General features: G+C 42.0%; 1 pseudogene; it reads right to left on the bottom strand.

Moving 5' to 3' along the window:
• Positions 1-10742: 10742 nt before the first annotated feature.
• On the bottom strand, positions 10743-15889 carry LOC147425923 (chlorophyll a-b binding protein CP24 10A, chloroplastic-like; annotated as a pseudogene).
• Between the last annotated feature and the right edge of the window lie 1470 nt (positions 15890-17359).

Below are 17359 nucleotides of genomic sequence, written 5' to 3'. Positions count from 1 at the left end.
TAGGGAAAATTGGATGCTTTGTGTGTGTCCCAAAAGTCTTTGTCAAGCCCTACATAGGAGGGGGCGAGCCCAAGAAGTAGGGAATGAGACAGAAACTCATACACTCCCTTTGTACACAAGGGGAAAGAGGGACACATGTCAGCTCCCTAGCCCAGATGCCCACAAGGTGTACTCAAATCCTATTGGATGGCCTTGGAGGTGGACCAATGAGAATTAGGCTAGAGTAAATCTACTTTAATTAATTTAAAAACACTTAATAAAAGAACCAATAAGAATTAAGCTCTCTAGAAGACCATTGGACAGTCTCCCAAGGGGACTAATAAGCATTCAGCAGCCCAATGGCTTGCCTGATTCCTATTGGCCAGGAGGCAAAGGGGTCCTATGAGAGTTTAGTTGAATTATTAAATTACCTAAAACTCTCACAAAAGGGGAAAGGGGGACACATGTCAGAAGTCTATCACTTATGATGCTTAATTGTCATTGGCTAAGCCTGGGGAGGTCCAATAGGATGCTAGCATGAGTAACAATACCAAGATCTTAACCTTAAGAACATGGATAATTTAGTTATTTCAAACCTGACACGTTACCTGAGCGGAAGTGCGACACAAGAGAGAGTGCGAGAAGAAGAGCACGACGATATGGTGAACTCGCTCTACTGTAATGTGTCTCTCTCTCTCCTTCTCAAGCTTTAATGGAAAGCTTATCACCTACTCCAAGCTTGTGAGAAGGAAGGCCTACACAAACAACTCTTGACTTTGTGATGCAAATCTAACCAAGAGCCAAGCTTCAATGCATGCTCGTCTCCTCTAGCATGCTAATCACTAAGCTAAGCTATGCTAATATGAGTGATTATGTGAGGAGATGTACGTCTTTCTCGTAAGAATACTCCTTCTTCCTCTCAATCTATTCTCATACCCCGCTAGCTCTCACCATCTTTGAAGGTGTGTGAGGTCTTGAGTCTGAGACCGTGAGGGAATTGATGTTGTGTTTGATAAGTGTTTTGCGTAGTGCATGAAGTTTCCATCTTCATTGCACTAGCAAGTATTGAAGGAACACAAAAAATTGTATTCTAAAATGTCTCTCTTGATGGGAGAAACCATAATACAAAGCCTTTTGGAGGGGGGACCGGCTCCATGCAAATCCGGTCCTCAACTGTTGTCAATTGCTTAATTTCTCTCTCTTTTGAAGTATTGCTCATGCTATCTAACTAGGTGTTATGCTTTTTGTTACTTTCTCCACCCAAGCACTCTTGTTATTATCATTAGGAATCTCTTCTAATGAAATGCTCACTATGTTCATGCTATTTTTCGCTACACACAAGTTACTAGGCCATTAAATGTTACATTGGTATTAGAGCCCAAGGTTTCTCTTTTCTTGCTCAAGAAGGGAGGTCCTCAAGCTAGATATAAATGGTTGGTACTATTAATTGCATGTGAGTAAGTAGAATAGGGATTTTTCCGCCTTGCACTGCGCCTGCCTTTGTGCAGTTAACGGGGCATCACCGTCGAGAGCTATGGTCTTAATAGTGGAGTCCTACGGGGCTTGCCTATGGCTTAACCACTATTGAGCGATTAGAAGCTTGACAAGAGCCGGTGCTATTTTGGTGTTGAATGACCCTCTCTTCTATTCCTTGCAATTAATGGTATTCGAGCCACGGGTACAGTAGCTTGAGTGCTTTTTCTAAAGGGGTAAAGAGGAGTAGTAGCTAGGGCTTGAAGTGCCAAAGTACACCTAAAAGTTGTTAGAATGGCTGACAATAGTAAAGAGAGTGAAATTAATGTTGATAACTTTGATTTTGCTAATGAGCAAGCTACTAATGATGCTCCGATGCTTGTTAACTATCTTGTTTCTAGGCTTCAACAAGCCATGGGCAATCCATCCCTCCAAAGTGAAGTGCAACGGCAGCTTCATGCTCATGGGATTCTTCAAGCTCCCCACCATGGCGAGAGAACACCTAGGAAGCCTCCTTGTGAGACTTTCAAAAGAGGTCTCTCTCTGATTCGGGAAGAAGAAGAGGATCCCTATGAAGGGCTCAGAAATTTTCTCCTTGATGACTCATCTTCTTCTCAAAGGATAATTCAAGAGCCTCCACCGAAGGAACGAGAAAGAACTGAGTTTCCTGCCACCTCGGTGGAGATGGCTCCATGAAGAGGGCGGGCTAAACGCTCTCCATCACCTCCAAAACGGAGAAGACCATCGCATACTTCTCCACACCATGCTTCAAAGAGGGATGACAAAAAGCAAGAGAAGAAAAAGGCGAGAAAGAGGACACCGTCTTCTCCATCTTCTTCATCCTCTTCCTCTTATGAAAGTGATGGTCAAGACAACGAAGATCAAGGCAAGAAAAAGGTGAGAAAGAGGTCACCCTCTTCTCCATCTTCCTCAAATTCTTCATCTTCTGAAGAAAGTGATGGTGCAACCTTTGAACCATCAAAAAGAAGAGGCCATAGGAAATCCTATGCCGCGCGCAAGAGGTCATCCAAGCTCAAGAAGTTCAAAGAGGGAGGGAAGAGCATCTCTTTCCTTACCTATGATGGCACTTTTGGTGCTACGGACAAAGTCTTGGCCTTTATCCAACAATTTGATGTGGTGTTTGGAGATGAGGGCTTCACGAAGTCCTCTAAGCTACGCCATGTAGCTATGCACTTTCAAAAGTCCTCCAGACAATGTGGTCTAGCCTACGAGCCAACGGTGAAGCTCCGCGAACATGGAAAGCTTTAAGAGCTTCCATTATGAAGCAGTCTTTGGCCACCGATGCCAAAGACAAAGTACTCACCGAATGGCAAAGCTTAAAGCTCTCTCCTTACGAATCCATTCACAAATATGTAGACAAGTTTTGGGACCTACAACTTAAAGCCACTGTCTTTAAAAAGTTGGATTTTGGAGAGCAAAAACAGTAATTTTGTGCGGGCTTAACCGAAGAAATGGCGGAGTATGTTAACTCCCAAAGGCCACACACCATATCGGCGGTAATACATCATACTATGGTGGCCTCTCGAATCAATTTCCAAACAGGGGCTAAGAGGAATTCTAAGCCCCCTGAAAACAAGGGTTCCAATGAGCCTAAGGGGAAGGACAATGTCCAAAAGTCTCCTAAGGGAAACTCCAACAAAGCTAAAGAGAAGGGAGTTTATAAAGGCAAAAATAAACTCTCTCTTGAAGAGCTTGAGCGTTATCGTAAGGATAACTGGTGTTTCAAGTGCGGCGAACAAGGGCATGCGTACCACGCTTGTCCCCAAAAGAACAACCGCCATGATCCTCCTAGAGCTACCTTGGTCGAAATCCAAGAGGAGGAAACTCACCACAAAGGATCTCCTCTATGCCATGCTTGGGGAAAGGTAAGAGAACATGATGCTTTTATTCTCTTTGACCCCGGTTCTACTCATAATTTTATATCTATAGAGTTGGCCACCAAGCTAGGCATACAAACCTACGAGATGGGAGATGTCCTACCCGCAGACGATGTTGTCAAGGATCAAGAAGCTTCAGTTACTCCCTTAATTGGGAAATTGAGGCTCCATGTCCAAAGCTATGTGGACAAAGAGGACTTCTTTATCCCTCCTCTCAAGCATGAGGATGTAATCCTAGGGGCACCATGGTTTGATCGCATGGCTGCCAATGTTAAATTCCCTGAAAGGAGAATCTCCTTTAAGTTCAAGAAAAAAGATATGTATATAGATGCTAAGGAAATGGGTAACACTATACCCATTGTACATACACGAGCTTTCAACAAGTCAATAAAGAGCTCTATTTCCGTGTACATGATTTTTGTTAAAGATTCTCAAAATGAACCTAATGTTTTAGCAAAAGAAAATATACACAACCAAAAGGAATTAGAGTTATCCAATTTTCTCAAGGGGTTTCAAGATGTCTTTATTGATGGCATCCCTTGTGAGCTACCTCCTAAATGAGGTAATGATGACCATGCAATTGAACTTCTTCTAGGAAGTTCACCGCCTAACAAACCTCCTTATAGAGTTTCTCAAGCTCAACAAGAGGAGATTATGCGGCAAGTGCATGAGTTAGTTGAGAAGGGCATGGTTAGGCCTAGCTCATCTCCATTTTGTTCTCCTGTGCTACTAATGCAAAATAAAGACGGCACATATCATATGTGTGTCGACTATAAAGCACTAAATAGGATCACTATAAAAAATAGGTTTCCCGTTCCACGGGTAGAAGACCTATTTGATAAAAGAGGAACCATTTACTTTACAAGATGGTTATCTTCTCTACGGCAATAGACTATGCGTTACTAGCTCACTACGTGAGAATGTAATGTATGAATCTCATGCTCCTCCTTATGCGGGGCATAGAGGGATTCAGTCTACCATAAAGGGAATTGAAACATATTTCTATTGGCCTACCATGAAAGCGAACATACAAGAGTATGTTTCTAAATGTGTGGTATGCCAAAAGACAAAATTTGATAGAGGGAAGCAACCTGGATTGCTTCAACCCTTGCCAATCCCTAATTCACCATGGGAGAGCATATCCATGGATTTTATCTTTGGATTGCCTAAATCTATCCATGGGAATACGGGAATATGGACGATAGTAGACAGGTTCAGTAAACAAGCTCATTTTATACTTGTCAAAAAGACTATCAAAGCCCATCAAATGGCAACCCTCTTCATTTCACAAATTTTCAAGTACCATGGATTGCCAATGTCCATAGTGTCAGATAGAGATCCTACAATGACCAGTAATTTTTGGAAGGGTCTCTTTGAGAATTTAGGAACAACGCTAAACTTCTTTTCGGCCTATTACCCGCAAACGGACGGCCAAAGTGAAATAGCTAACCTAACACTTCTCGATCTACTAAAAGCCTATGTAACGGAAGTAGATCAGAGATCCCAATGGGAGAAGTACTTACCCTTAGTGGAGTATGCCTACAATAACACTGTACATACTTCTGCGGGAAAAGCACCTTTTGAGGTAATTGAGGGGAGATCAAAAAGTCCCTTGCTACTTAAGGTACACGGGAAGATCTTCGCTGCAGATGAGTATAGCCGAGACCTACAAGAATCTTTCCAAAAGATTAAGGATGCTATCTCTATCTCACAGCAAAGGCAAACAGCTGCTGCTGACAAGCACAGAAGAGCCCAAGCCTTTAAAGAAAATGATTGGGTCTTACAAAAATGATTGGGTCTTACGAAAATTTCCCAAGGCTTGATTAAGACACACGACGGGAAAGAATCCTACGGGACACCAAAAGTACTATGCTAAGTTAGCAAAAAGGTACTATGGTCCCTTCCAAATTCTTACGCCAATCAATGAGATGGCCTATCAACTCAAGTTGCCCAACCATTGGCTCATACACAATGCTTTCCATGTGAGCCTACTAAAGCCTTACAAAGGAGAGCCACCTCAAGAACCAACTATTGAAGACCCACCGGAGATCGAGGACCAAGAAGAGGTGCTGCAGTTCGAGTCCATCCTTCGACATGAAGACAAGGTACTAAGAGGCGGTAAGACTATCCGACGATATCTTTTTAAGTTTAATAATTATCCTTTTGAAGATGCTAGATGGATGCAAGGCATACAATTAAAGGATAACCTAAACCTTTTCAATGCTTACAATGCATCCCAAGAGTAAGCAAATGTACAAATGTTAAAAATGAAAAAAGTTTTTGTCTTATAAGACTCTCTTTTTCTTTATTGTGCACAAAAATGAAGTAGTATGCATGCTTAGATCAAGTTTGCGGAGACGACGTCTCCCGAACACCAAGTAGAGCTTGTCACTCTACTATGGAAGATTGATAGGACTAATGTGTAGACATGCTTGCGGAACTCTCAGGCTCTTAAGCGCCAAATGGACTAGTCATCCATTCTGGAACGATGTCGTAGGGTAACATAGGGATCCTCTACCCGCTAAGAAAAAGGACTCATGAATATGCTTATCTTCTCTACACCATAGTCGAGTACGACTATGGTGTAGAGAAGTCATAGTCGAGTACGACTATGATTTCAAGAGAGAGGTAATGTCATAATAATCAATATTTAATTCTCCTAAGTGATTTTCTCATGTTAAACTGATCATTTAATATGGGGAAGTGCTAGGGGAGAAAAAGCTAGAATATTGGTTAAGTTAGCAGACTGGCCACAGTAGGGATCCAAAGGAGGGAAAATAGGGATTCAAAGGGGGGGCCATCTGCAAAAGATCTATGTGAAACAATGGTGTTGAAAGACCTTTAGGTTCAGCCCATTAAGACTTCCAAAATGCTAAGGTTCCAAAATTCAAAGGTTGTGTCCAAAGGTCAACTTTAGGGAAAATTGGATGCTTTGTGTGCGTCCCAAAAGTCTTTGTCAATCCCTACATAGGAGGGGGCGAGCCCAAGAAGTAGGGGATGAGAGAGAAACTCATACACACACAAGCTCCCTTTGTACACAAGGGGAAAGAGGGACACATGTAAGCTCCCTAGCCCGGATGCCCACAACGTGTATTCAAATCCTATTGGATGCCCTTGGAGGTGGACCAATGAGAATTAGGCTAGAGTAAATCTACTTTAATTAATTTAAAAACACTTAATAAAAGGACCAATAAGAATTAAGCTCTCTAGAAGACTATTGGACAGTCCCCCAAGGGGACCAATGAGCATTCAGCAACCCAATGGCTTGCCTGATTCCTATTGGCCAGGAGGCAAAGGGGTCCAATGAGAGTTTAGTTGAATTATTAAATTACCTAAAGCTCTCACAAAGGGGAAAGGGGGACACATGTTAGAAGGCTATCACTTATGCTGCTTAATTGTCATTGGCTAAGCCTGGGGAGGTCCAATAGGATGCTAGTATGAGTAATTAGCAAGGGGGGTCGACCAAGAGAGAAAGGGGCTAATTTGTGCAAGGCATTATTGACACACACACTCACACTATCTCATGTGTGAAGTAAAGAAGACTCTCTCTCTCCTTCTCAAGCTTTAATGGAAAGCTTATCACCTACTCCAAGCTTGTGAGAAGGAAGGTCTACACCAACAACTCTTGGCTTTGTGATGCAAATCCAACCAAGAGCCAAGCTTCAATGTGTGCTCATCTCCTCTACCGTGCTAATTACTAAGCTAAGCTATGCTAATATGAGTGATTATGTGAGGAGATGTACATCTTTCTCGTAAGAATACTCCTTCTTCCTCTCAATCTATTCTCATACCCCGCTAGCTCTCACCATCTTCGAAGCTGTGTGAGGTCTTGGATCTGAGACCGTGAGGGAATTGATGTTGTGTTTGATAAGTGTTTTGCGTAGTGCATGGAGTTTCCATCTTCATTGCACTAGCTAATATTGAAGGAACACAAAAAATTGTATTGTAAAATGTCTCTCTTGATGGGAGAAACCATAATACAAAGCCTTTTGGAGGGGGGACCGGCTCCATGAAAATCGGGTCCTCAACTGTTGTCAATTGCTTAATTTCTCTCTCTTTTGAAGTATTGGTCATGCTATCTAACTAGGTGTTATGCTTTTTGTTGCTTTCTGCACCCAAGCACTCTTGTTATTATCATTAGGAATCTATTCTAATGAAATGCTCACTATGTTCATGCTATTTTTCGCTACCCACAAGGTACTAGGCCATTAAATGTTTTAGTATTAACAGTGGACCCTTAGGGGTTACCTTTGTTTTTACCACTATTGAGCGTACAAAAAGCTTGAAAGAATTTCTTAGCTTCTAGATGGGCAATGTTAAGACCCTACTCTCTACTTTGATTAATTATAAGAGTTTAAACCAAGGGTGTGTAAGATCTGAAGAGCTTTCTCATGATTCACAAAGCGGAATAGCTATGATTTCTCACAAGAGATAGTTATCTCTCAGAAGGAATTTGAATGCTACTTTCAACATCAAATATTTGGGGATGTTGCATCATTACTTGGGCATACAATTTAAACAGTGTGATGGTGGTATTTGCTTGTGTCAAAAAAGTATTTATGTGGAATCCAGAGCTAAGAGCTTCCAAGTTGTATCATAAGTTAGACAAATTTCCCGGATAGATCACTTACTTTTGAAGCAATTTAGCCTTTGTAAATTCAAGACCCTTAGCGAGGGTATAAAAGGCAACTTTGTAAGAGGGGGATAATTTTTTATATAGTTAATAAAGAGATAAGGTTTCTATGTACGTCGTGAGCACTCTCTTGATGTCAAGATTTCATCTCTTTGCACCACACCATATGGTACCGTTTTAACAAGTTGAGAGCATCAATATGTTAGCCTCAAGGAGCTCTTCACATTGATATCTACATTGCAAGCGTCTTGCGAGATCTAATCATCGACTCCCACAACCTTCTAGGTGACATATCTCACTATATGAGTTTTTTTTTGAGATTCCATGAATTGCATTAAATTCCCAACATTTAGGAGCACCTAGTAGGTGTGTCTGACATCATATTTGATGACCTGCATTTTGCTTTTGGAGAAAATTGCAATTTTCTCAGTGTACAAATTTTAGGTTTGCTGATCAAGAAGTCATTTTGACCTAGTAAGGAACATCCTACCAAATTTGGTGCTGATTGGAGTTGACTTGCTATTAGTTTTTCATGTGGATGTGTGATTGGATCAAAGAGATAGACGTTAGGTTTTTCAAAGTTACAGAGTTCATAGATTGTTTTCACAAAGTGTGTGGTGTTCAAATAAGAGATTGACAAGCTCTAGGAATGCCTCCATGCCCTAGTCGAGTCACTTGCTCTCTCGGATTGGCATTTTAGTCTTGGGACCATCTCTTTGTGAGATGATACAGATGCTATAAAATGTCCCTCACAATATTTAGGATGTTTGGCGAGGAGGTTTGTGGGTGTGGAGGAGAAGGCCATTAATGCTTAGTGCAAGGAAGACGAGAAATCCAGTAGTGCTTAGTGCACACTGTTGAGAAGTTTGTGGCCTTGGTAGGAAAGTGACAAGCTTTTGGCTGTGAGAGTTTGTGAAAGAAATCCAAAAACTATATGAAGGAGTTATACCATAGATGCCATGAAGTCTAGGGTTTGGAAGGAAGTGCAATCAAAGAAGCCCCTCTCTTTCTCTCTTGCACTCTCACACACAAAGAAAGAACACAAAAGAGCATATCAAAACAACACAAAAATGAAAACATCAAGGCTATGGTCGTATTGTATCATGGGTAATATGAAAGGGTTAATCGATGAGCTAATGAGATTCAATCTTTGCCGCTATAAATTGTTCTTTGAAATTGTACTTTTGTGCTTACCATAATATATATGTTTTGTCTAGTGATTGGGATTGATTGTGTGTACAAATCCTCTTGGTTCATAGCAAGAACTTATGTCAAAAGAAAATTTATAGTCTATAAGGGGTAGTATGATGGGATCTAGTGAAAAAAGTATTTCATTGAGCCTTTTTGGGCCAAAGAGAAATACTATACGTTGTTGAAAGGGTATTTTACGACTAATCCATACGTTAATTGTAATAGATCGCATAGAGTGGAAGCAATAGAAATTCACATCATGTGGATTATTCATCTAGGATAACTCTAGTATGTGCAAAATGTAGATATGAGATAAGTGAAGAAGAGAGTTTCCCTCCCAAGCCCTATTCTTGCTCATAGGCAATAAGGATACTTCGGGGAGAGATGTACCTTCTGCACTAGTATTTGTTCACAAGAAGGTTATTGATAGAGCGTTGTTGCTTGAATTTCTTCAAGAGAAACAATTAGGACACAAGAGTGATTGAGATAGGAGTAGAGGTAGAAGTAGTAGAATACATGGAGGTATAGGTTGGGCTTGGAGATAAAAAACAAAATCAACAAAAAAAAACAAAGTAAAAAACACTTTACTTATCAACCCCTTCGAGAGTATTTGCCAATTTGATGAAGATGGCAAGAGATAAAAGAGTTCGGCCTTGATTGAATAGAGTTCATGTTTACAAGGATGCTTTCAAGTTTAGCTAGCCTTCCTCAAAGGCAAGTGGACGGCTAAAAGCTAATTTGGCATGAATCCTCTCACTCCCTCTTAAAATGTTTTCAAAGAAGAAGAGGCCCCCTTCTATAGGTGAAGGTAACCCCCAAGGGTTACACAAGAAAGAGAAGAGCCAGTGTGAACATGAACTAGCAAAGTTTGAAATGGGTTGTCCCTGCATGATGTGGGTAGACTGGGGTCCACCATTTTGATCATATCTCCTCAATCGTGGCTCCAAATAAAAAAGTAAAAATAAGAGCAAAAAATTCAGCTCATAAGCTACAACCCCCATTTTATATACTTTTTCTAATTTGGATTGGAACCTTGTGCAAAAAAAAATCATTAAAACAGGGTACATTTTTGGCAACAAAAGTCTTCTTGTGGTCCCCGTAGCCTAGACTTTCATTTGATTCCAATGACACCTCATGCAATATGAAAGCATGACATTGATCCTTGATAAAGTTTTGTAATCATCCTTGCAATAATGCATTAAAATAGATGTATCTTTGAAAATCATAACAAGCTAGTGTCCCACTAGGGTTTGATTCCTTCCTAGTAGCTATTAAAATATATATCTCTGTGCATAATTTTGACTACGTTGGCCTATCCATTGTTGTCTATGTCAAAATCAGTTTATTGTATGAAAGCATTTAAGTTCTTCTGTAGGCCAAGCAACGATGTTGTTCACAATAGAGTGCAGAGTTTTAGTGTCTTCATCCCTCAGATTGAGATGTCAAAGAGGTGCATCTTTCCCAGGCTAGACTTTCATCACTTATACTCCACAATAAACTTTTGGAATCCTAAGTCTTACCATAGCCCGAGCGAGATTTTTTGAACAAACTAAAACCCGAGCAAATATCTAAATGTAATGGACCCATGTTGTGCTATGTGGTAAGGCGAGCATAGTGACCATGGCAAAGCGAACATGCTTGATCCCTTCTAGTTGTAGCCTATCAAACTTAAAATAGTCACAAATTTAGTTTCCATTCTTCAATTCACCAGCAAATGCAAGAGATTCAAATAATCCTTGGAGACCTATGGCATTCACAAAGTTTTTGATGTGCAAGATAGAGGGTAACCCACTTAATAGATTGTGAATCAGCTTCAAAGGATTCACCCCATCTCTTGCTCTCAAATGGACCAATTGCTCTAGGTTGAGCTCCAGCTTGGAACCAGGGGACTCCACCCCATGCTTTCCCCACCACAAAGATTCTCAACACCAATGGTAGTTGTATCCTTTCCATTTCGGAGGGGATCAAAGCCATAGTCACTGAAAAGCAATCCGTCAAGCCATTCAAGATCGACAAGGTTGCCACCTCCCCTAATCCGAAAAAACCACAACTTCTTGCCGGAGGAGGACCAGGCAGAGACCTTCTTGGTGGCCATGCAAATAAGGTGAAAGACATTGAAGGGGACAAAACATATAGTAGTATGCAGGGTCTACTTGCTTGATGAGCCAAATTCTTAGTGCGGATGAACTCCTTTAGGCTTGGCAACTGCTCTCTTGCCATAGCCACATCACCGTTATCACTCACAGTTACCGTGCCACCCCCTTCGATAGCCACTCGACTGTGGCCCTCACCAAGCTTGCCCCATATAGTAGAAACTCCATTTTATAATTCTCATGACCAGCATGAATATTGACGCTTCATCTCTTGCTCCTCCTTGGTGTTTTGTCAAATAATATGGCATGTTGGTGTCAAAGATGGAGTAATAGTGATCCACAAATTCCCTCCCTATCTACTTCAATTCCATCTTCCCCCCCACTCCTCCCTTGCTCCCTCTTTCTCACAAATGTGATCATTCTACCTTCTGTGTGTGTGTGTGTGTGTGTGTGTGTGTGTGTGTGTGTGTGTGTGTGTGTGTGTGTGTGTGTGTGTGTGTGTGCACGCACCTATACTTTGCTAACGAAACATGTCATAAAATATAATTTCTAACCAACCCAAATGATTTTCTCATATTAAACTGATCATTTAATGTGGGAGAATAAACGGGAACAAGGGTTAGGATATAGACATGTGCTTATAGATCTATCTCAACATGGTCTGTCAAAGAGCAAGGCTAACCAATGGAGCTTAAAGACCTTAGGGTTAGCTTCATTGAAGAACTCCAAAGGTTAGTGTTAAAAAGTCCTTTGACGTTAGGTAAGCTTGAGGTGGGAACCCGACCCAAGCTTAAGGTGCTTGTCGTGCTTGATGACTAAGGTGCTTGAGGTGCTTGTCATGCTTACCGACTAGGGAGCTTGAGGTGCTTGTGGGAACACCACCCAAGCTTGAGGTTCTTTGTCATGATTGCTAACTAAGGTGCTTGAGGTAAAGTGTGCAAAAGTCAATCATCAAATTCTATAAGGAGGGGGCGAGCCCTACAAGAGGGGGGATGAGAGAGAGAACACACACACACACACACACAAGGCAAGCTTTGTACAAAGAAAGGAAAAGGGACACTTGTCAAGTTCCTCCTCATGTCCCTCATGGTGTGCCTAAAGCCTATTGGTTGGACACCCAAGGGGTCCAATGATAATTTAGAAGATTTAATTAATTTTTTTTGCATTTATAAAGTCTTATGTCTCAAAGGGGAAAGGGGGACACTTGTCCTAAGACTACCCTTGTTGCTTGTAATGCCTCCTTCTTGTGATTGGCTAGGACTAGAGGGGTCCAATGAGCTTCAAACATGAGCAACAAGGGGGGTCGACCAAGGAAGCTAGCCCCCCCCCCCACGCACACACACACACACACACTCATTGTGTATTATGCAAATTGCAAGAGCTCCCTCTCCTTCTCCAAGCAAGTAGAGAGGTTGAGAGCCTACACCAACATTCTTGGCTATGGAATGCAAATTCTATAAGGAGGGGACGAGCCCTACAAGAGGGGGGATGAGAGAGAACACACACACACACACACACACTCACACAAGGCAAGCTTTGTACAAAGAAAGGAAAAGGGACACTTGTCAAGTTCCTCCTCATGTTACCCTCATGGTGTGCCTAAAGCCTATTGGATGGACACCCAAGGGGTCCAATGATAATTTAAAAGATTTAATTTTGTTTTTTTGCATTTATAAAGTCCTATGTTTCAAAGGGGAAAGGGGGACACTTGTCCTAAGACTACGCTTGTTGCTTGTAATGCCTCCTTCTTGTGATTGGCTAGGACTAGAGGGGTCCAATGAGCTTCAAACATGAGCAACAAGGGGGGTCGACCAAGGAAGCTAGCCCCCCCCCCCCCCCTCCCACACACACACATACACTCATTGTGTATTATGCAAATTGCAAGAGCTCCCTCTCCTTCTCCAAGCAAGTAGAGACGTTGAGAGCCTACACCAACATTCTTGGCTATGGAATGCAAATCCAACCAAGATCCATGCTTCAATTCTTAAGCTTGCCATCTTCTCCATCTTCATTAATATGCTATTATGTATGCTAGCAAGAAGAGTGGGGATAAGTGAGGAGCTAATTCTTTCTCTTATGAAATGTTTCTTCTTCCTCTTCCCTACCCTCAATCCCTGCTAGCTCTCTCCACCTTCGAAGGTGTTTGAGGTCTTGGGATTGAGGCTTGGGACATTTAATGCTTTTGACAAATTTTATGTTATCCTCGTGATGCATGAAGCTTTCCATCTTCATTGCATCACCTAGGTCACAAGGAACACATAAATAGTAGTGTGACAAGTCTCTCTTGATGGAAGAAACTATAATACAAATGCCTATTGGAGGGGGGGGGCAGCTCCACATAAATCCAGTCCTCAACTATTGTCATGTTCTCTAAACTCTCTTTCTTGCAAAAGTATTGCCAAGTTAACTAAATCCTGTGTTTATGTTGCTACCATCAATTAAGTTCAGCGGCTATGCTCACAAAGTAATTTCCTAAAAATTACTTCTCTATTTTTTGCTACCCTCAAAGTTAATAGGCCATTTCCATTACAAAACATTTGAAATAAAATTGGACACACCTATGAGTGCATGCCATGCCGGCGTGCACTCCTCTTTGGAATCCTAGAATTCAAAGACCACTCTCTATGTTTCTCTGCCCTGACCCTCCCTACGCACTCCTATGATGTCCAGGCACCACAAATGCCTCCTCCCTTGCTGCAATTGCCTCCTCTCCCACTGCACCCGTCTCCACAATCATAGGTTCCTCCTCCCTCGTCTTAGTTGCCTCCTTCTATCGTAGTTGTCTCCTCCTTTGCCACATTTGCCTCCTCCCCTATTGCACTTGCCTCCAAGAACGCACGTCAACATGCATTCAACTCATGAAAAAAATCATAATGTTCAAGAAGAACTACATGAATATTTTATGGAATTATTGGTACTAACTAAATATTGTTGGTTCTATTTTATGATCAATCTTTTAGCTGCTCAATCCCAGTGGTAGCAATGCCACTACAGTCACTTCATTGTTTCCATTGTCACTTGCAGCAAAATTTACTCAACCTAAGGTCAAGACTATATATAACCATTGGATGATAGACGAAATGAATTTGAAAAACATCTATGAGAACTTCTAGTCTCTTCACCAACCCACTTTATTAGTCAGTCTCTTCAATAATCAGGTACTTGTGTTGGACATGGCACCAAGAACATACAAAATGCCACAAAAGGGCTATTGTCTTTCGGATGTATGCTTCAACCTTTTTTTGGTGTAAAGCCACTGTTTATTTGGGTCCATGAAGGTGAAGCATATTGAGAGCTTTGTTCAACCAGATTGTTTGCGGTATGCTCCTTTGACAATTTGGTGATAATTGTGTTCCATTTAAAAACCATTTTACGACAGAGGTGAGGGAGGTGAATTTGTCATTGGCTTGATCAAAAAGCAAGTAGGGTTGTATTGTAGTGTGATAAAGGTGTCACCATTTCTTACCACTAATGATAACATTGCGCAATCATTTTTTATTAAGAGGAGGATGAAGAGCTGAATGTTAGGTAGGATCTTTGGAGGGAGGATCTTGCACGTGAAATCAAAGAGCGCTTAGGAGAGCTGCGAGAATCAAAGGAAGCCAATGAGCTCATAGGAGAGCTGCAAGAATGAAGAGCTGAAGGCCAGGTAGGAGATGTGGAGAGAGTAGCTTGTACGTGAAAGGAAGCAAAGGGGGGTGGTTATGGAGCGAGCTTTAGAGCGAGTTTTTTTTTTCTTTTTTTTCCACCACCTCTACCTCCCATTGCCGCCCCTTACCACCCATGACAACCAACACCCTAGTCCACCACCGATGGTTGGTGGTGTTAGCTCAATACCACCATCCGCCACTCCTCCTCCTACCACCACCGACCATTGATGCCGGTTCTCCTCCCACTCTTCCTTCTAGTGGGCTACTCAAGGACCTCTCTCTCTCTCTCTCTCTCTCTCTCTCTCTCTCTCTCTCTCTCTCTCTCTCTCTCTCTCTCTCATCACACATTCACTGATTACATATCAAAAGACAACAATGATAGAATTCACTTTGTTGAAAACTCAAAACAAATATCATCGTTTGCACAACTCAAGGTAAATGTGATAGCCCAACAAATGCTAGATTATTACAACAGTCTTTTTGCACTCAGTAAAGTTTTGAGCTCGTTATCAGCCAGACTAGACTGATAATGAACATGTTGTTATTTATGTCCATTCCAAACACTCTCAAGTAGATATAATACAAGTTCTTGCAAGCCACATAGGTCATTCCTTCCCCTGACCTCCTTTGGAAGTCTCTGCAAGTACAACTAGGATTCCTAGCTATTGTGACTCGATATTTCTCACCACGTAGCTTCGAGTTTGGTGTTTCTGCAATGAAGACTTCATGCTTACCGATCTTTACCATTTTCACTCGTTCGATGACCATTTCTAGTCCTAAAGCACTGTCGATCCTTTTTGATGCCTCTTCAGAAACACCTGTCCTATACCTGCCCGCACGTCTTTGCCCTTGCACTTCCATAGTTTCTGTTGCGATATGAAACCCCGCTAGCTGCAAAGACTTTACTTCCAGCGTTGTTAAGTTCGTGCCCTGTGCCACTGGCCACTCAAGTGGAGGTCTTGGAGGCCGCATCACAATATATGGACATACATCCCACACATGTTTGACATCATCACTACAAAACCATACCCATGTCTCATTGTTACGCCCCTCCCAGTTGCGTTTTTCACCCAAAAACTTGGTGCCGTTGTTCCCTCTTTGCATAAATTCACCTTTTTCTTGCACTTTCCTCCTTTCATTTTTCCTTGGCAAGTGAACATAGACCCCAGTTTGCACCTGCGGATTTCCCACATGGTGTCATTTATGTCAACCTCGATGGCCCTAATTGTCACCCCGTCATTCTCCTCATCCATAGAGTGATCTTGGGACCTGTTATGCATAAAACGGCACTAACAGAAAATCTACACAAAATGACGAAATAGCCTGTGCAGTACTACCTGTTGGGAGAATGAAATGGACTAAAGAGCAGACATGCTTGCGGCAACTATGTCTCCCAAGCACCAACTGGATTATTCATCCATCTTGGAAAGATGTCGTAGGGTAAAAAGGGATCCTCTACCCGCTAAGTAAGATTGACTAGTGACTAAGGCTTTATCTCTTCTAGCTCATTGTTGAGGATGATTATGATTTCAAGAGAGAGGTAATGTCATAAAATCTAATATCTAACCAACCTAAATGATTTTCTCATATTAAACTGATCATTTAAGGTGGGAGAATAAACGGGAACAAGGGTTAAGATATAGACATGTGCTTATAGATCTATCTCAACACGGGGCCAATGGCAAAGGGACCCAAACGAGAGATGGTCTATCAAAAAGCAAGGCTAACCAATGGAGAATAAGACCTTAGGGTTATCTGCATTGATGATCTCCAATAGTTAGCGTAAAAATCCTTTGACCTTAGGTAAGCTAGGGTTGAGCTTGAGGTGGGAACCCGGCCCAAGCTTGAGGTACTTGAGGTGGGAACCCAGCCCAAGCTTAAGGTGCTTGAGGTGCTTGATGATTGAGATGCTTGAGGTGCATGTGAGGTGCTTGACATGCTTGAGATGCTAGCGCTGTACTTGAGGTGAGAACCCAAGCCCAAGCCTTAAAGTGCTTAAGGGCCAAGCTTGTAGTGGGAAATGCACCTAAGCTTGAGGGGCTTGAGGTATCAAAAGTCAAAGATCCAATCCCTACAAGGAGGGGATGAGCCCTACATGAGGGGGGATGAGAGAGAACACCCACACACTCACACAAGGCATACTTGGTACAAAGAAAGCATAAGGGACACTTGTCAAGTTCCTCCTCATGTTGCCCTCATGGTGTGCCTAAAGCCTATTGGTTGGCCACCCAAGGGGTCCAATTGATAATTTAGGAGATTTAATTAATTGTCTTTGCATTTATCAAGTCCTATCTCTCTAAGGGGAAAGGGGGACACTTGTCCCAAGGCTACCCTTGTTGCTTGTAATGCCTCCTGCTTGTGATTGGCTAGGCCTGAAGGGGTCCAGTGAGCTTCAAGCATGAGCTACAAGGGGGGGTCGACCAAAGCAAGATAGGGGGTTTC

The sequence above is a fragment of the Adiantum capillus-veneris genome, chromosome 24 (assembly GCF_014529385.1).
Source record: "Adiantum capillus-veneris isolate H3 chromosome 24, ASM1452938v2, whole genome shotgun sequence".
NCBI lineage: Eukaryota > Viridiplantae > Streptophyta > Polypodiopsida > Polypodiales > Pteridaceae > Adiantum > Adiantum capillus-veneris.
This window is presented reverse-complemented; position numbering and strand designations above follow the sequence as displayed.